Here is a 21,723-nt window from a genome sequence, read left to right as displayed (position 1 = left end):
AAAGATAATTTGAAGTTAAATCTTTCGTACTTTCAGAAATGCTCAGAAACTGTTCTGCGAAAAGATGGAATTTTCTTCAGTCTGCACCATTAGTCACTAATTTATGTTTAACTTAAATTGCAGAATTCAATACATTTCTGTCATCTATGCAAATGTAAAACAAATCTAAAAATAATGGACGAATTAATTAATTAATTATTTTTTTACTTTAGCACAGTGGCGGGAAAAACCATAAAGAACATTACAAACGGTATTTTTTTAGAATTATAGATCTTATGAATGAATCCATAGCGAAGGAAAAAAGGAAGCAGAATTTCAAGAATTGTCTCTAAGTTTTCCAACGATTTGGATACGTATTTAATGAGTTTGATTCTTTGTTGCAGACAGAACTTCAGAAAGAATGTCATGTCATAATTTTGTGATCATATTCCGTTTTCGTATCATCATTTTTTAGATGTGAAACAAAATTTTAATTTAATAATGCATTTTTTATTATTAATAATTTGGTTACATAAATGACAAAGATTATAATTTAACGTTTTTATAGTTTAATCGTGTTTTTGTAATCGTGTGTATTTAATCGAGTTTCAAAGTACTATTCATTAACAGAAATGATTTAATTCATAAAATATATATTTCAAGTGCCGATTCCATTTGTTAACGTAATTCTATATACTAAAGTTTAATTAAAATATCTAATTTAATTTTCAGGCTTAAAAATGCTTGTTATTTCATATAGATTTAGTCTTATCCTCACCATTAAATCATTTGACGTATAATTATTTTATATTTTATTGCATTATATTAAATAAATCAATTATAAACAACATTTATACTTTTTTGTGATATAGTTGAATAGAGTGTAAATGAAAAAGGTCTTGAAATCAGAGTTCTAGTTTTGCATTTTTGTACATCAGAAATGAAAAGAAATTAAGTTATCCGATGCTGAAAGATGTAATTAGTATACGATGATTATTTAGTTAATTATAATTTCTTTACGAAATTAGTAAAAAGCAAACAAATAAAACGCATTTACATTTTGTAGACGAAAACGCATGTTGTCAATATCTTTTAAGGAGAATGAAATCCCAAAAATTTATCCGAGAGAGAAAGGAAAGAAATTCGAATGATTCTAAGCAGTAAAAATACCATTGCTCTTTTTCGAGCATAAAAGACGAATCGTGGGAAATTCACAACTTTTCTTCTATGGTTCAATGCGCGTCTGGCATTTTAGCCTTGCACTGAAAGAAAATAAGTTTGGGTGACTTTCGCCAACTCTGATTGAAACTTTTCTACTTCACTTTCAGTTTTCTCTTATACTTCACTAAACATTTCAGGAACGTTCAGAAGAATCTCAAGTTTGCCAAAAGTTAGATCTTAAACAGCAAGGAGAAAACGAGATAAAATTCATTCGTTCACCTGATTGCACTACTGCGTAGTTCCCATATGAAGATGCGTTATCTGAATTTTACGGTGAATGAACGTTTTTACACGTGGCTTTCCGCCTAATCTCAGTTTAACCCTTTCCGGCACGCTACCTTTTAAAGTTGGAGTTTTGATAAAAGAAAGGTAGGCAGTCTAATTAGGTTTAAAGGAGTACACAAGTAAAATTTTGTGAAGATAGCACTTATCTTTTAATCCTGTGAGTGTGCCCAAATTGGGCACACTGATCGATTAGAGATTCGGAAAGAGCGCTCAAACGAGCATTTTATCAGTGAACTGACCGAAGCGATGCGGAGATACAAAGAATACAGACTATCAGTTGTCCTAGATTATCGGTGAGCCCGGTATGTGTGAGCCCGGTATGGTTCACCGTTTGATTTTAGGCAAGATTTCAAGGTAAAAATTTAAAACTAATATAGAATAAGGAGATTAGCATACAGCCAAAAAATAACATAGAAATTTTTTTCAAACAATTCCTTTTATACCCTAAAAAAATCTGGAAGACTTCTTTGAAATATGAGGGTCTTAAAAAAACTAAACATGACTAAAATATATGGACTGGTTTGTATTGAGCTGCCATCTACTATAAATAAAGAAGGTTTAGAGTAACCTCTAGTAACCTATAAATCCTTTATCATTCAATTTTTATGTGCTTACAGAAGGAAAGTTTTAGGTGTGTCCATAAAGGACACACTGTGCCGCAAAGAGTTAACTTAGATTGGACCGTAGAACGCCAAATTGGAGTACCGTCGACCTCAGTGGCTGCTGCATGGGTTGCGGAAATGGTAAGTTTCAAAATTAGAAATATACATCTTACAAATAACTGCTATGAGCTTTGCCGCTTTTGTCGAAGGATTTCTAATCTCTACTTCCAATATGACAAAACTGACAACATATGTTTCAGTTCAAACGCTAGCGCACTCAGTATTAGATATACACCTCCTTGTAAATAAATGTCATGAACATTTCCACTATCATTGAAATATTAGTGATCTTTTCTTCCAGTAAAACAAAGCTTTCCAGCATAGACATTTTAAACTGCTATCAAAATCGCTAGCGAGCAAATTAACTGCCATCAATAAAATAACTGAAAAATCTGTAATATTTCTCTCCAGTGACTGAACAGTCTAAGGTACGTCTCTCTTCACCTCATGATTCTATCTGTGTGTTCATGTCTCTCCATATCTCTGTCTGTGTTATTTAAGAAAGTCTAGAATAAAAAAGAAAATCTTTCCTATTCACGTCATATGACTTTGATCACTGAGCAGTATACCAAAGGTTTAAGGTCAGTAAACGAGATAACGCATACGAAGTTAGGCTTGGCTCTTTCAGAGAGACAGATCTTCTTTGGCTGAGAAATAATTTTTATTGCTTTTACGTTTTCTGAGCACGTTAGTTTCACAAAAAAAAGACTCTATAATAAATCGATATCAAGTTAATTTTTTTCTACCATGAATTTACCACTGAATTTCTGCCCACTGTAAAAAAAGTATGGTAACTTAGGCATCGTGTCATCATCTATTTTAATTTCGTTCTTGTTCTAGTTGGAAGTCAATGAACATTTAAAATAAATCTTCTAAACATTTCCGAGATATATAGTTAAGTTACCATTGCTTATTTCTATAAATTCTTGATTTATTTGTTATTGGGTACTAGAATATATGCTACCTACGTTTGCAGCTTTTATGTTTTGCCTGATGATAAATCTTGAATATTTGTAATATTAATTCATAAAAACTCCATGTTATTTATTTTTTAACGAATAAATCTTGCTCATCTATTGAAAGTTTATTATAGAGATGAACTTATGATGAATTTTACTTATGAACAATTTTTATGAAACCTAAACAGTATGTTACGTAATTCTAAATTTAACTCTTACGGTTTTCAGTTTCGGATTATCAATGAAATTCATAATTCTTACTGCTGTATGCATTCATTAGATAAAAATAAAGCCGAATTTAATTTGCTTCACGTTAACTCTGAGGAAATGGTTTTTGCGGATACTCGTTATCTCAATATATAGCTTTATCAATAATATCTTGATGGATTTTAAGCACATCAAAATGACTGTTTAATTAGAATTCGTTTATTTATTAATTTAGTACACTTAACTGTTTTTTATTTAAATTAACCACTGGAGGACTTACAAGAGCACAGTCTGTGTAAACTGGTTGAATATTCAATACTGTATTTAAGTTTACAGCGGAAAATATCGCGGCAAAAACATCGCAGACGAAAACGTCGCGGAGAAAACAACGCAAGGCGAAAACGTCGTGCTACAAAACATCGCTGGAGAAAACATCGCAAAGAGAAAACATCGCAGTTCTAAAACATCGTGGTACAAAACATCGTCGTTCAAAATAAAGCGGTTCAAAAACTTCGTAGTTTAAAAACATCGTCGTCGAAAATATCGTGGTAAAAATTAAAGTATCTACAAATCATCGCATGACGATAACATACAGACATGCTTTTTACAGACATGCTTTAATAACTGTAAATGGATATTCCCATAATGATTTGTGAAGCGCAAGATGGAAAGAAGGATAATTTTTACTTCCATATTTTTTATTAATTAATAAATTTTTGCTGAGAAAATAAAAAGGAAACTTAAGCATAGAAAATTAATGCAACTTATAGCACTTAATAGAATTTTAAACCGACATTGTTAACTAACAAAGGGCATTAATAAATAATTTTTTATAAAGTTTTACTGGTAATTTTTCATGAAAAATATAATCTATAAATTGCATTTAATTTTCTATGCTTAAGTTTCCTTCTTACTTATTCAGCAAAAATTTATTAGTTAATAAAAAATGTGAAATTAAAAATTATCCTTTTTTACACCTTGCACTCACAAATCATTATGGGAATATCCATTTATAATTATTAAAACCTGAAAAAAAGTATATATGCGATGTTATCGTCATGCGATGATTTGTAGATATTTTATTTTTTACCACGATATTTTCGACGACGATGTCTTTAAACTGCGAAGTTTTTGGACCGCTTTATTTTCGACGGCGATGTTTTGTACAACGATGTTTTAGAACTGCTATGTTTTCTCTTTGCGATGTTTTCTCTTACGATGTTTTGTAGCACGACGTTTTCGCCTTGCGTTGTTTTCTCCGCGACGTTTTCGTCCGCGATGTTTTTGCCGCGATGTTATCGGCGGACACCGTCTTTAACAGTCATATTACTTGGTATGAACAGAACGTAAGATCTAGGTACATATGTTTGAAATGACAATAGTGGTCTGCTACGAACAAAGATTCTCAGAATGTACGTTTTATAATATTACAAGCCAAGAAAGCCTGATATAAGATAAAGGAAGCTATTAATACAAATCAGTTGCTTAGTTAAAATTAGCACCAGGTTAACTATGGCTCATATGTATGCCTAAAAATTAATTGTTTGACATTCATATATTAATGGTTTTTATCATTTGTTCATTGGCGTTAACGTTTATTTAAGTGAAAACAATACAAGTTGGAAATAACAGCGCAATGAGAAAAGATACAGTTAAATAAAAAAAACCATGTCAGCCTGAGGAGTGGTTCTGAAGTCAGTTGTTTCAGCAGGAGTGATTCTGAAGTCAGCTAATTTAGCAGGTGTGTCACATAAATAAGGCAAATATTATTGAAACAAATATACGTGACGTCGTGGTATTCCTGTCAGGTGAAGAATTATGATGAGTGGACAAACGGAAATGAAAGCCATAGAAATTGATCGTTATGAATGAATGTTTTTCCAATGAGATAATCATAGATAAGAACAACATAATAGTGGAGGGGCAGGATGATTCCAAGGCTTTTGAAATCCATGCCTTTTAGTCGGTTTTTATGCACATCTTGATCTCCGGGAATATATATAGGATGCCATATATAAGCATTTTGAGGCATACCAACATCCACAGGCAAATTTTTAATAAGTAAGAAAAGTAATGAAGGAATAGATAATACGTAGTCATTTATTAAACATTACTATCGAAATTTACATATAACAGGTTTAATGAAATGCCATTCGAGGTTTCGGGGATAGAGATTAGAAGTGATCTTCATCGATATAGATTTAAAGTGGATACATGAAAATTAGTTTTAATGTCCTTTTCATCAGATTATTTTTGGACTCAATCTCTCAATGAAACCAATGTACAAGTATGCTGTCCTTTCAGACTGATGTGTATTTATATATATTATGCATGTATTACGTTACTATGTTCCAATTTTCTTTACCTGATTATTAGCTAAGTTACTTTATGTATAATGTTTTCCAACAGCCAGTGTCTTCCAACTGTTAACTCGATTTCAAAACACGATTTCTTCAAAGGCTTCTCCCGCCTGTTTATTCCTCTTATCTAAATGTTTTATTATCTAAATAACTAAGGACTGAGCGCACTGTATAGTACTAAATTATTTACATGCAATCTGGAAACTATTTATAATTTTAGAATGTCTATCTTCATGATCTTCTATCTAAGACTGGCAACATATACTAAATTTTTACTTTGAATTCTCAATATTTTTATTTTAACCACGTAGGTTACAAAATAAAAATAATGGTAGATTTACCATAATTTTATGTTATTTTTTCCTCGGAGTTAGATTTACCAGTTTACCGTGCAGATATAGCCGAAATATCGCGCAAGGCGCGACGTGTCCGGCTCATGAAGCAATGTCCAATGGGCACAGAACGTTAAATTTTCTTGACAATTTGGCAAAGTCAAAAGGGTGGTAAGAAGGAGGTGATCATCCAGTCACTTAGTCTTCGAAAAGCCAGAATACAAGATGAGCAGGTCAAGGAGCTGTGAGGATTACTATGGTGCATATCTGTGTTGTTGCAATAAATAACAGAGACAAATCACACAATTGATACAAGAACATACAATATAAGAACAATGAGAAGTAAAATGTAAAATACAAGGCTAAATAGAGAAATTGATACTATGTACATAAAATAAAATATATACAATTACAGTAAAGATGAGGTACAGTATGAGATGCAGCAAACAATACTATTAGGTCCATATCAGAGAAACAGTTACGTAGGGAAATTTAAGTCCCGAGTGAGGTGGGCCGCAAGTGGTCCGGGTTAGATGTTACCCGTCAGTACTTTTATCTCCGTGTATTGGATAGGATTATTTGTTTACGACAAAACACACCAGAATACCTCCTTAACAGGAAAGTACTTTAAGCTTTAAAGAATGCTTTCTAAACGGAATTTATTCTTATCTGTAGAGGGTTTATTCTTAACTTGTTTATGTTATAGCTGGGGGAACCATAAAAAAAGCCCCTATGACCAACCCATATGTCGAAATTAGAATCCGATAAAAATGTCAGTATTCAGTGGACTTATTCTTTCAGCCACTGATGGCTCATTGTCAAACTATTTATCTTATAAATGTTGTATCATAATTTTAACTAGTATTTCGACTTTTAGCAGCTCAGTGTTTTACATTAATTATTCTAATCTAAAATGTTTAACGTTTCTCAATTATTAACTTTACACTATATCCGCGTTTTAAAGAATTTAATTTTCTAAATGTTAAGTGCAAACCTTATGTATAGTTTAAACCTAAACTTTCTTTTGTTTGCTTCAGTAGGACAGGATTTATTTCTCAGATTAATTTTTGTGTAATATTGGAAAATGAAAATATCCCATTCGATGATCTTGCGCAACATATGTAAACATTTTCTTTAATGATAAAATTGTAGTTTTGCTTATAGCTCAAATGGATAGTGAGATTTTGTTTGTACTAAAATATCTTGATTTCAAAGTGTTCATTTTCTGACGCATCTTTGAGTACTTTTTCGCTCAAGGGGTCTCACATGTTGCACATGAGTTTGAGTCCTAGAGCAGGCTCACAAGATTCACACTTGTACTTTGATTTCGTCCGCAGTGAAGTTGGGATTAAAGTTTCCGATCGTAGCGAAAAAGTAATTTGGTTTCCTTATCTGTATATATGTGTGAAATTATATTCATCTTTATTGACGTTCTTGATTGAGCTTTGAGGAATCCTAATGATTTAACAATGAGAAATGTTAATTCAGAAGTCAAACAACAAAAATCAGCGTTATACCTACAAAATTTTCACAGGACTAGTTTCGTAAACACATTTTGTTTTCCAAAATAAATATTACAAACAAACTGAGGGATTAGCCATGGGAAGCCCCCTCAGTCCCATCCTGGCTGATATCTACATGCATTATTATGAATCAAAATTGTTTGAAACTTTAAACTTTCCGGCATGGTTCCGCTACGTAGACGATACTTTTACCCTGTTTGAAGGTAATAAAGATGATTTAAATAAAGTTCTTTCAACAATGAATTCTATTGATCCTGCTATTCAGTTCACTTTTGAACTTGAGACTTGCAATTCTCTTCCGTTTCTCGACATTCTGGTCACACGTAACACATCCAACTTCAGTACTACAGTTTACCGTAAACCTTCATCGGTTTGCCTTCCACCACACTTTAAATCATGTCATCCGACTAAACAAAAGTTAGCTTCATTTTATTCCTATGTTTTCCGTGCTCTTCAAGTTTGCTCCTCCAAATTCGCCCTTGATGAAGAACTAAATTATTTAAAAGCAATAGCTATTGACAGGGGCTTTTCACCCAACATTATTAATCAAGCAGTTAAAAAATTCTCATCTCAACACACTAAAAGCCACACTCTTATTTTAGGAGATTATAAAAATTCTGTTGTCATTCCCTTCTTTCCATCAATTAGCTATAAAGTTGCACATATTTTGCAGAAATTTAACTTTCGGGTTGTTTATTCTCCCATCAATAAAATTCCAACTTCTATACTCAAGGACCCCATTCCGGATATGAATTCCTGGGGTATTTATAGGATTCCTTGCCAGTGTGGTTTAATTTACATTGGCCAAACTAAGAGAGCCTTAAAATTTCGCGTCAAAGAACATGAGGCATATGTTAGAAAAAAGGAAACACAGAAGTCTTCTGTTGCTCAACATTGTTGGTCCGAAAATCACACTTTCAATTTTTCTGCTGCCAAAATTATTCAAAAAACATCTTCCATTGGAGAACTGGATTTTCTAGAGGCATTTCACATTCATAGAAATCTTTCTGTTCTAGTTAACGATCCTAATTCCAATCCAAATTTGCCTTCGGCTTTTAGAGAAATTATGTTTTAGTTCTGGTTTCGCCAACAGATGGCGCCACTTGCTTATTCTTGTCCAGCCTTTCTTATCTTATCTAATCATTATTTCCTATCTTGTTCATTTGCGGTTTTGCAGCTGAAGATGATGGTTCTGTAAAACCATCGAAACTAGTCCTGTGAAAATTTTGTAGGTATAACGCTGATTTTTGTTGTTTGACTTCTGAATTAGTATTTATTCGGCGTGTTATTGTGTCTTAATGAGAAATGTACTCAATTCACTCAATTTTTGACCGATGTTACCCAACCAGAAAATTCTTTGCTGTCAGTATAAAGCAACAAAATAAAATTTAATACCGGAATTAAATGTAAAATTATAACAAGAGAAAATGAGATTAGTTAAGTTAATGATACTTTTTCCCTTCCTACAGACGACCTTTTTTTTTTGGGGGGGGGGGTCTTTCGAATATTGTTTCCCTTTCTCTCTTCTTCACGTTAGGCAGCCAACCACCGCCAAGTAGATTAAAATTTATTCTGTTTTATTCTCATTAATTTGATAGGAATATCTTACGCAATTCTACTACATAATTTTGTCAATAAAAAGTCGCTAAAATTTTATAAAATATGAAATAAACTATAAAACAAAATTCGAAATTCGGGCTCCCATGTGCACATGTTCGGGTGGAGGACTGCGTTATCGAAACTTTGATGGCTGTAGGTACGTTGGTTTTTACCAATGCCAGTGACATACATACATACATGATTCTTCACTAGTTTTTTCTTTTAAAAATAATACAGGGCGAAAACGTTTGGCGTCAACAACTTGAAAAGCGATATGTCTTTTATGGTGAACCGATGCAAGATCTCATTTCAATGCCCCTCTCGGACCAAAAAGATGTAATAAAGTTGTAAGGTTTATACTAAGTTTGTAACAGTTATTTTTTAAGCTCCTTTCCTATCTGTCCAAATTTCAGCTTTGTCAGAATGTGTTTTTAGAATATCCTTAAATGCAAATGAGAAGGAGCAGTATTTAAGTCGAAGTTCGACTGCCTTCGAAAGAGAGAATCAGAGTTTATGACTAGCACGCATTTGCCTTTCGGCAACAACTTCTTAAGCTATTACTGCGCTTGCCTGTACCTCGGGCCCTTGATAACGTCGTTAGCTAATTCGATAGTTAGGGGCCACCTAGTTAGATTTGCTTTAGCTTCGGATAAATCCCTTTAGTTAGTCATTAGTTAAGTTCTTTTTTCTTATATTTGTTGACTTAGAGCCCAAGTGGAGGCTTTATTGTACGTCCTGACAAAGGGACCAACTGTACACATTTAGTTATGTATATAATGATATATGAGCAAAAAGGGGAATTAACCCTTCTTGAGTGTTACGTTTTTGTTTCTCGACTCAAGCGATTATTCGCTTACCAGTTCACTAGGTTCCTCCACACTTAGTTAATAGATAAAAAAGAGGAACACTACATTGGCGCCCGAAGCAGTTTGACGAATTATGCCGTTAGAAAACGAAAAATTTGCGTTGATCCCTTGGACCTTTCAAATCCCTCAGCCACCAGGAAATCCTATGGAGGAATTTGGTTTCAATCGCAGAAACCATGAGAGCAGCCATGAAGCCAGCTGCAACATTTGATGGCAAAGATTCTGTATTGAGTTTCTTGGAGCAGCAGGAATTGCATTTCACTTTATATCCCGTGAACCAGTTGCGGAAGATTATAATTGCTACAGCGGGCATAAAAGGCCAGGCCCTGAGTTGGTTCAAGGGAATCGGGAAGTTCCAGTTTAGGGGATCCAGAATCGGAAACCTGCATATGAGAAAACTTTAGAACCGAGCTGTTAAAGTGTTTCCCATAGTTAAAAACAGAGTGAAGCTAGAAGCAGAATTGCTTAGTAAATATCATACCAATTCCCACGTATTAACTGACTTTATTTTTAGAAAAATTCAAATATTTAATCTACTATATGGAAAGAGGACGAATAATGAATTAATTGAAGTGATATTGCTTCGTCTACTCCCGTCAATTCAAGATTTTAATAGACGTAAGAAACTCCCAGACGTTAGAAAACTTATTCCAATTTGCCGTGAAGTTTTCAGAGCATACAAACCGCTGAAAACGCGCGTTTAGGTAATTTCCTCTAGTATTCGAGGTTTCCGCCTCAACAGATAACTCAACTTAAGCATCCTTATCGGCAAGCGGGGAAAGCTGAAAAAGGAGATAACAAGAAGACAGGTCAATCTAAAGCATTTGGAGGATGCAGTAAGCAGCATCAGAAGCAAGAGGCGGAAAATATGGATTTAAACTGATCAGGGTGGCCGGGAAGAGGTCCCGGTCACCCCTGGGAAGACAAAATGCCTCCTACGTTAAACTAAATACGGTCGCCCTATAAAATGTGGCCTTGCTAAAAATTCATATCTTATTGAACAATGGTCCTACTACTGCCTTGATCCGTGGCGGAGTTCAGTGCAGCTTTCTGTCACAGGACTTCTTCAAGAAAATTTTTGCCATTACAGATTGTTTAAATCTACGGGACAGATGGTAATTGCCGCCCATGAAAAGCAGTGTGCCTGCATGGAAAAGTAGGGCTTCACGTTCAAATAAAGAACGGGGTTCAAAAAGAAAATTTTCTGTAAGTAAAAAAAAACCTTTTAATTTCGGTTATTTTGGGGGTCGACATTTTACGCGCAGCAAGCGCTAAATTAAATTTGAAGAACTCTACCTTACAGATGCACATTTGCACTGTTGAAAACGAAGAGGGGCCATGCCGAAGGTGAATATCTACCATCTCCAGGAAGAGGAGAAAAAGAAAATGGAAAAAGTGGTAAGACAATTTGGTAAATTATTATATGACAGAACTGGCTTCTGTCAGACAGTGCAACACGATATTAATGTTGGAAATCCTCCCCCCAGAGTCCGGTCTAAGCCTTATCGGTATGACCGTATCAAAGAGGAGATATTGGAGCGGCATATTGAGAAAACGCTGGAAAATAAAGTAATTTGTTTTGTATTTGGAAGGGAAAATTACAATTTTTCCTAAACACTAGGACTAATCCTTTTTCCTTCCAGATATTTTGGAAGGACCAAAGCAGATATCACACTGATTTAAAGTTGAAGCAGATGTAACACGGATATAGGATAAATTGTAAAAATTATTTTGTTCTCAGTTTTAGCTTAGCGTTAGATCTTTTGTAAAGTATTAGAAGTTTAACGCTGAAATTTAAGAAGTTTTGTAAAATTTAAACTCTTAAACAAAGTGATTGTGAGCTCTTATTCTTGGAGTTGTTAAATTCTGGTGGGGAAAGTTTGTTTGCCTTTTGGCCACGTCTCTCTAAGCTGTTACTACACTCGGCCACATTACGGGCCCTCGATAGCTTCGTTAGCTAATTCGATATTAAGGACCATCTAGTTAGATTTGTGTTAGCTCCGGCTACATCTCTTTAGTCAGTCATTAGTTAAGCTCTTATTTTTTATATATTTTTTAGTTTGAGCCCAAGTATAGGCTTTAGTGTACGTTATGAGAAAGGAATTGAATGTACACCTTTAGTTTGAGCAACAAAGGTTAATTAATTCTTCTTGAGTGTTACGTTTCTGTTTCTGGATTTAGGGATTATTTGCTTAGTATTTCACTAGATTCCTCCACACTTAGTTGATAGATAAAAGGGAGGAACACTACAAAGTAAAAGTGAGACCTAGCCTCAAAATTAGTCATTTTATTAGGTTTGGATAGTTTCGAATAAGTAAGTGTGGAGTTTAATGATAACCTGAGGAAGCTCTTAGATAAAGTACAGAAATTATTGGAAATAGAAAACTTTAAATGCATTTTTTTTAATTAGAAGTATACGATGTTAAAAAAATTAACTGATAAAATGTAGAAAATTAAAAATTAACAAATTAACTACTATATTTGGCTAAGCAGATATGCTTAGGAGATTTAACAAATTTTAAATTTCCTCAAAAATTTCGCTATTGGCTATCAAATTCGTCAAAAGGTTTGCCTCTAGCGATCAAAATGTCTAAATTTGCCAGTATATAAGCACTAAATTTCTTTAGTATTAAGCAATTCTAAGTGAGTAGATTCATGCATATTATGTGGAAAATTAAATGGTTCATGTTTGGAAGACTTGCCTTGTGAGCTCATTTATAATTTAACTAATTTGAATTCTGATGTAAGTTGAAGGAAGTAGACCTGTATATGAAGCCAAATTAATCAGGTTTTTCGTTTAATTAACATTAAAAATTACAAATGGTAGCTTGTTGATCCAAAACATTTTGCAAACTAAATCTAAAATGCACCTTTATGTGTGTGGGCTGTAGAAGCTAAAATAATTAATCTAAAAAGCAAAGATCATAAAATAAAATGTTCATAAATATTATGTCTACTTTATCATATATACTTTATGATAATAAGAAAAATATAAAAATTGGAAATAAATTTTATCGTATTTTAACAAATATTACTTATTTATTGATAGTATTATTGGGCGATAACTTTATTGTTACTTTTAGGTTAAGTTCTGAATTTGTCCCATTTTTTGCACAGGATGCAGATTTTAAACTTATTGTCTTTTAAATATCTTAGCAAACCTTTTGCACATATTCTTATATTCCGATCTGCCTTTATTCATGTTTAAAATTTTAACCACCACTATGGTTAAAATTCAGTGCGTAATGCATTAAAATAACCACTTGTCTAGTGAACGTCCTTTATCGTTCTCCTTGGTACTAAACATATTCTTTCAAATGGGTACTGTGATATATTATTTTATTAGGGATTCGGATAACATATACCTGCAATTTAAAAATATATGCATTATTTTATATTGCTTCATTACCTTAAACCTACTATTCAATACTGTTTACTGGGCGTTAATTAAATGGCACCGAAGTTGTTTGAGAAGTTCCGTTTTGAAATAATTTTAATTAATTGAACTATTTCCAATTTACACAAATTAAATTGTAAAACGTATAGTAATTAAATATCCATGCATAAATATCTAATAATAATTATATAAAATAGTTCAATTAAAATGCGTATTGAAACAGGTTTAGGTCCACTACATTCTAGCGACAGATTTCTATGAACGGCAAATCCAGAGCGCAGTGACAACGCACGGGAACGAATAGATATAAATAAGTTATGAAAGACGTGAACGTAAGTTCAAGAAACTATACATGTAACTAGACACATATTAAGACACAATAACACACCGAATAAATACTAATTCAGAGTCAAACAACAAAAATCAGCGTTATATTTTCAAAAATTTCTTTTTTCACAGGACTAGTTTCGATGGTTTTACCGAACCACCATCCTCAGCTGCAAAACCGCAAATGAACAATATAGGAAATAATGATTGGATAAGATAAGAAAGCCTGGACAAGAATAAGCAAGTGGCGCCATCTCTTGGTGAAACCAAAACTAAAACATAATTTCTTTAAAGGCCGAAGGCAAAGATGGATTAGAATTAGGATCGTTAACTAGAACAGAAAGAATTTTTTGATTGTGAAATGCCTCTAGAAAATCCAGCTCTCCAATGGAAGATGTTTTTTTAATAATTTTGGCAGCAGAAATTTTGAAAGTGTGATTTTCGGACCAACAATGTTGAGCAACAGAAGACTTCTGTGTTTCCTTTTTTCTAACATTTGCCTCATGTACCTTGACGCGAAATTTTAAGGCTCTCCTAGTTTGGCCAATGCAAATCAAACCACACTGGCAAGGAATCCGATAAATACCCCAAGAATTCATATCCGGAATGGGGTCCTTGATTATGGAACTCAGAATTTTATTGATAGGAAAATAAAATAAAAAATTATTGAAAATATAACGCTGATTTTTGTTGTTTGACTTCTGAATTAGACACATATTATTCATTATAATTACTATATTACTTTTATTAAATTCATCTTTTGTCTTCGTTCTGTTTTGAATATTGTTTCAAATTATTCGATGCAACAAATTGCGAATTTTTTTTCTCGGGTGCTATGCCATATTACAGGTTCCGTAAAAGCGTATTATGGTACATTATGTATTTGAACCCATGGTATCCAAAAATAACATAGCCAGGTTACAAATATTAACTTAAGTGTATTTGCTAAGCAGATATACTTAAACTTTATAATTGATTTTAATAATCACCGCTATTTTAAAAACATTGTTATCTTTAATTGGAATAGTTTCATAACTTAAAAATTCGTAGTTTTAGAAAAGAGCTTAAGGACATGTCATAACGACGTTATTTAATAATTTATCAAAGCGATTTCGAAACACATCTGCTAAGACTTTCTTCGTTCCTCACATCGTTGACAATTACTAGTCCAAATTAAGTTTCTCAATTTCTTTTTTCTATTGAAGCAGTCATGCTTAGAATAATTACAATGAATACTTTCCAAATAAGACAAATCAAGTGAGACAGAAGTGTCACATTTTACTTGTTAATGTTGATAAGAAAGAAGATATTTTCACTGGATGAATTTATGAAACTCTCGTATTTAATTCGTTAAAAAGAACAAATACTAAATTATTCGCATTTTTCTCGGAAATCTGAAAGAGCAAATTGGAGACAGAATCCAATAATCTCTTCAATTAAGAATATTTGTAATAATTAAGACTGAGAGCAGGAATTGCAGACGTCTGTTTCAAAGAATGATCTTTCTCTTTTAGTGTTCCAGAGTTGAAACTCTTTTTCAACTCTGGAACGAAGTTTGTCTAGAAAGACAAACTTTAGACAAACTTCTCATTTAGAAATTAGAAAGGCAGTGAAGCATTAAATGAATAAAATGTCTATCAAATCGAGACCAAAAAATTGAAATAATTCATCAATTTATTTTAAATTGCAGAACATTAAAGTATACCAAGAATGCTTCTTAATCGTATATATTCAAATAATAAACTGCGTTAAGTTACATGTTGAAATTCGAAAATAAAAATGCAAACTAAATTTGAATTCTAGGCTGTCGTTTATATTAGAGATGTAAATTAAATAGATTTTTTTTTACTCGAATCTAAGACTGGTTTGTTCATTCTATAAATGATTACAAATTATCGCGGATCACTTCTACGCTGAGTTTCTGTGGATAGAATGCAGCATGCTACTAAAAGTATATTCTGCGTTTGGCTATATTAAATGGGAAAATATATTGTAAATAACTACGCTAAAGACATGCAAGCAAAATTTAAAGCCCTGTCTTATTACATCTAATTACAGCTGATAAAGTCGTATATCATTACACCTATATTTTTTAGCGTTTTATGTTAGACGCGACGTTTTGTAATTTGAATTAACATATGTGCTTTAGTTGGAATGGAGCTTCGAGACAGCATCCACATTCACCGACTGGGCAATCAGTTTAGAAGGGAAGTAGATGTACAGGATCAAGTAACATTAAAATAATCAGCTATTTCTGACATCACGAGAAATTACTAACTGACGGACGTAAGCGTCACAGTCATAATTCACGCGAATGTAACTCTTAATAGCTACATGCTTAATAGTTCATCAGTAACCATGAAGGAAAAACATACAATATGGCAAAGTTAAAAAAGGTAATATTTCTGGCCATCGAAAAGAGGTTCAGAAACTGTAAGAGTTATAAATTGCTCCGGTACCTGTGTTATAAGAATACATTTCCAATGGACCAATGACATAATTTCAGTGGACCATAGGTCTGACCATGAAGCATGGTGAATCTTTAATAGTAGAAATAAGCAATCTGATGGTAGTGACTGGCAATCATTTAGCAACCATGGATCTTTTAGACATGCATGTTAATCAGGAAGCTCAAGAAGTTTTCAAAAGAGTGTTCAAGGCGATAACCTAATAAACAATACGAAGTACGTTAATCCACAGCCGACAGTTAGCACTAGCACTGATTTTTACAAGAATTCATTGAGGAAATCACCTGAAATTTGCATAATAGTATGGAAAATGAGTCATTAAAGAATACGGAGAGGCCTTCTGAAATTAATCTTGATTTATGCTTCACTGAACGGTTAAATGGGGGAACACCCGGAAAGGAAGCTGAAAATAGATATTTACGGAACATGCAAATAGATATTTACGGAAAAAAACACATCTTTCAAATCTGGAAGATGTTTGTAAAGTAAGTTCTCGTTGGTTACCCTAATACTTATACACCAAGAGTTCTCAACCACGGGGATTTCCCCCGGAGGAATAATTTCATAGTTTCACGATCTTCATAATTCCAAGGGTTTCACAGATTCACATTCAGGTAGTTATTTAGCTGTTATGTATTTAGTTTTAGTTTATTAATGTACAAAACGTCTTTTATGAAAATTTTGGTGTTTATTAGCATTTTCCATAATTTGTGTTATTTAATTTATAAAAACACGTTGCAAGTAATATAAATCTAAATAAATGTGTATGCGATTTTCAAGTTTTGGAAAAGAGGAAGAGAAGAATCTTGTTAAAGCCATATACCCGTGTTGACTATCTTCCCTGAGATGGCGACGAAAACTTCCAGCGCAATTATGTAACCTGTAATGTTGTCATCATCTATGAATGTTTGAAAAGCTAGGCTGTTTGAACATGGCACAACTCGAAAGAGTAAGCTACTACGAAACAAACTTAAAACGCGCATAGACTACCTGGTAACGAACTGCGAAAACGCAATCTAAATTTAAAAAAAAATCACTTAATGCAGTCAAAGTCTTTACAGAATCTGGTTAATAACCACAGGTCACAAATACGCATCTGGAAAACCGTGCGGCGTCGGTTGGGTGAATGGATAACAAGTACTTTCGTATACTCCAAAACTTCAAGACTTTATCCGTCGAAGCATCTTGAATTCAATTTCGTAGACATGCTCAGCGAACGAAATCTCATACTTTGCACCAATTCATGGACCTTATTCTAGATGATTGGCTTCAATTTCATTCCATAATTCCCTCGAAGTCGCTTCCAAAATTTCTCTGTATAAATTTCTCTAAGTCAGAATGCTAAAGAAAGTCACTTTTGTTATTAAAGATAGGATTGTAATAATGGGATTCTACCCTGTATATACGACATGATATGACTCGTACAACATTAAAGCATGAATCCTGTTATAACGTCGCAATTCCCTCAATACAAAATTTTTAATTATTCACTTTAAGCAAAGTTCTCGTGCACTGAATGAACTAAATAATAGAAATAGAAGAGCAATAAAAAGTGTATAACTAGCAGCACTGGAAAAAACGTAACGACAAAGTTATAAACAAAGTTTAAGGAAGCTATAATCGCACAAAAGCTTAGTATGATAAAATATTCGTAAATATGGTAATTTCTGCAACTTCAATCATCTGAGCATTGTTGCTGTAAAAAAGTCAGTTATATAACTTTTCAGGTAACTTAAAACTCTCCAAATTAAATGTACGATGCTCTACCACAGATGTTCAATTAACGGATCTCTCACAGATTTCCTACCGTACTCAGAAAGTAAGCATGTATTGTCACCGTTGACCGTGCTTTCGTACAGCACAGACTGAAAACTGCAGTTAAACTACCATTACTAGGATATGTACATATCCTGGTTTAACAAGCCCTCACTTCCCTAATCGTTTGTTTAACAAGTTAAGATAATAAAACTACTCCGTCCTACCTTAGATGGTTCATTCTGATAAGTTTAGACATATTGGCATCGTCTTGGAAAACGTGGTGCTACATTTCTAAAAACGTGAAATGTGATTAATTTTAGGACAGTTTGATGTATTAAGTAGGTCTCTGAGCATTCTAGTCTATGTTCTGTATGTAATATAGCTTATCCAGCTTTTCTTCTAGTTTGCACTGCATAACTGTAGTATTATGTGAAATTTATTGATGTTGAGCTTCGATTATGGTACCCAAAATAGTTTTGTGCCGTAAAGAAAATGTTAAGTAATATAGGTATACAATGTAACTGATTCGTTGTAATAGTTTGCGTATGAAGAATATAAACTTCTATTTTCGAGAAAAAAATACCAGAAATGTATGTGATAAATCTGGTTGATTAACATGTTTCCAAGTTCGTCTGAAGTAATATAATTTTATGTGAGAATATCGTAAAATGTTCTATGGAAATTGAGATTTTGAAAATATTTTAATATTTTTGAAGCTGCTTCATAGCACGCGAAGTCTTCAAACTGTTTCTTATTTTGTAAATTAGGAAACTGGATAAATGTGCTAAATTTAGGAAAATATTAAAATAATCTATTGTTGATAAACCAACTAACAGGAATTGGGTTAAAGTTTAAAAAACTATATGGGGCAATATGATTTTGTATAAACATTTTGGAGTGCTTTTCTGTTTTGAAACAGTGCTTAAAGCTATAAAACGCGTTAAAAGTATTAAACTTTCATTTGAGTTCTTAGCGATTAATAACATGCATATGTTTAATTCTAAATGATAGACAATTCCTTGACTAATTATGTGTTTATTATCTTACTAAGTGGTCCACTTGTTTGACCTTAAATGAGAAATTTTGCTAAGGTGGTTTATGTCATCCAGAAAACAGGATGTTATCGAAATAGATTTGATAATTACAGAAGGATGAGATCATATGATAATGAATGTTCTAGAATTTTCCATATGTATTAGTAAATGGAAAGCATTTAATTAGGTAAACAATATTGTTTTTTGATCCATATTATCTGATTGGGTATTGAAGTGATTTCTAGATCCGTAGTACAGCATATATAAATTCATATCTTGCAAAATCATTATTACAGTACCTTTTGAACTAGTTTTACGATTGTGCGTTGTTTGCTTGCTTCCATTTACGTTTAAAATGGATAATACTCCAGTTTCTTCAATTTCCAATGATTACTACTGCTGATGGATTTATACCTAAAAAGGTAGGTTTTACTATGTTTTATGAAATTTCATTTTTATTAGGTTTAAGGTTTATTACACGTTTAATTTTTATGTTATTGGGACAAATAGTGAAACTAAATTCGTGAAAAAATAGCTTAAAATAAAAATGTTAGGGTAGTAACGTTTAAGATGTATGACGAATTTAGCTAATAAAGCCTAAGAAGTGTATACATATTATCAATATTCTAATAAATTCAAATTTTGATATGCGCGTGTTTGTGTAAAAGATAGGTATATGTATATACTTATGTGTTAAGTTATTCTACGATTTTTCTCGTGTTTCCTGTTAGGTATGTCCGACTTCTGGCAGAGCGTTTACAGTGAAACGGAGCTTGATTCGACATCTAAAGATTAATTCGGGAGAGAAACTCTTTCATTGTGTGGAATGTGAAATGTCTTTCGTTCGACAAAGTGATTTAAATAGACATATGGGAATACATACTGAAAAAACACCTTTCCAATGCACATGTGTTGCAAGCGATTCACTCGCATTGATAACTTAAGAAGTCATAAAGCGATTCATCTTCGAAATTTTACTTGCGCGATATGTTTACAAGTTTTCCAAAAAACAAGTGATTTGAGAAGACATCTGAAATCTCGTGAAAGGAGCTACAAATGTAGTAAATGCCCTCAGAAATTTAGTGAACTTGATCATCTGGAACATCATGAAGCTTCCCATTTAAAAAGATGTACTGAATGTTCGGAAGGTTTTAAAAGTCAGAAGAATTTAAGAAGACAAATGAAAATTCATAAAGATACTTTCAAGTGTAAATCCTGCTCAAAGGTATTTGAAAATTTAAAACAGCGTGAAGTTTCCCATCTTAAAAATTGTATTGAATGTTCGGAAGTTTTTACAACCCAAACGAATAAAGACACGAAGTCGTTTTTAAATGCAGTAGTTGCTCAGAGTTTCACTAGTGATGATGCTTTGGAACAGTACGAAACTTCTGAAAACTGTTTGCAATTACTTAACGCGTATGATATAGAAAGAGAAATTACCGAAGCTTTCGAAAAAATAAAAAAGAGCTATGACGATACATGTATTACGATAGTGAATGCTGACTTTTATGCAGTCTGAAGCGTTACTAAAATATCATTAATAAAACTTTGAATTAATTTTATGTGATATATTTACGAATTTAATAGTATTTAGTAGGTTTTTCATAGTAAAAGACTAATCCTAAAAGCGTTACTGTTTAGTTATTTCATTAGATATGTAATACAAATCAGGACTTTTTTCTCAAGAGTTTCCTATGAAGATTGAAATATTCTTAATTATCTAACGTAGGAATGGGTGGTAAGAAAAAATAGTATACTCAGTGCACCTAAAATTTAAAAATATCGACATGAGTTCAAGCAATTGATAACCTATATTGAACTAAAAGGTATTATATGTTAAAAATTTTGGGAAAGTCTTCTGGATGAGGACGTGAAATAGTAAATATGTCCTAAAATTACAGATAAAATTTGGCACTTCATTCCAAAAATTCCAGAATCTCTCATCTTGAATGGAGGTTAGAAACTAAACACATCAAAAAGTTTAAAAATATGCGTAACAGTATGATAAATTGTAGAATTGTCAAATTAAAATAGTACCATAAAATATTGACTAACTAAGGGTTATTCAAAGAGTTGAATATGGATAGTAGTTAGGGATTGTAAAATAAAATGCTTAATTGAAAAAATCTCGGTTCTGTGTATGTTTAAGAAGTTTAAACATGTAATATTATGTAAAAAATATGTAAAATTAAGTAAAATGGTATAACAAATATGTATTATAAACAGAAAATATGATAAATACTTTAAAATTATGGGTACAAAGGAAACAAAAATGGTAAAAATGTTAGAAAATTACATCTAAAATTAAATACAGTTCATGCAAATAAAGTGAAAATAAATTAAAACTTAGAGCATGTTGAAAATTACGAATGTTAAAATGTACGAAATAAGTTAAAAATTACGTCTAAAATTAAATATAGTTCATATATATGATCAGAAAATAGAGGAATTAGGCTAAATTTAAGAGCATGTTTGAAATACGAAGGTTAAAAAGGATGAAATTAGTTAAAAATTAAATAAAGATTATGTACACTGCTCAAAAAAAAAAAAAAAAAAAAAAAAAAAAAAAAAAATGGGACAGTCCTATATCTCCCGATCTACTGGGCCGATTGACAAAATTCAAATTGCGTTCTTCATGTCTCGAAAGCGCGACTTAGGATATATATTAGATTTATATATAGCACTATTCTAACATAGATATTTTGACACAAAATCGGACTTTTTCTGAAATAACATACCAATTTTT

The sequence above is a fragment of the Stegodyphus dumicola genome, chromosome 10 (genome assembly GCF_044657685.1).
Source record: "Stegodyphus dumicola isolate Sdum_Otavi_A_Nest chromosome 10, ASM4465768v1".
Classification (NCBI taxonomy): domain Eukaryota; kingdom Metazoa; phylum Arthropoda; class Arachnida; order Araneae; family Eresidae; genus Stegodyphus; species Stegodyphus dumicola.
This window is presented reverse-complemented; position numbering follows the sequence as displayed.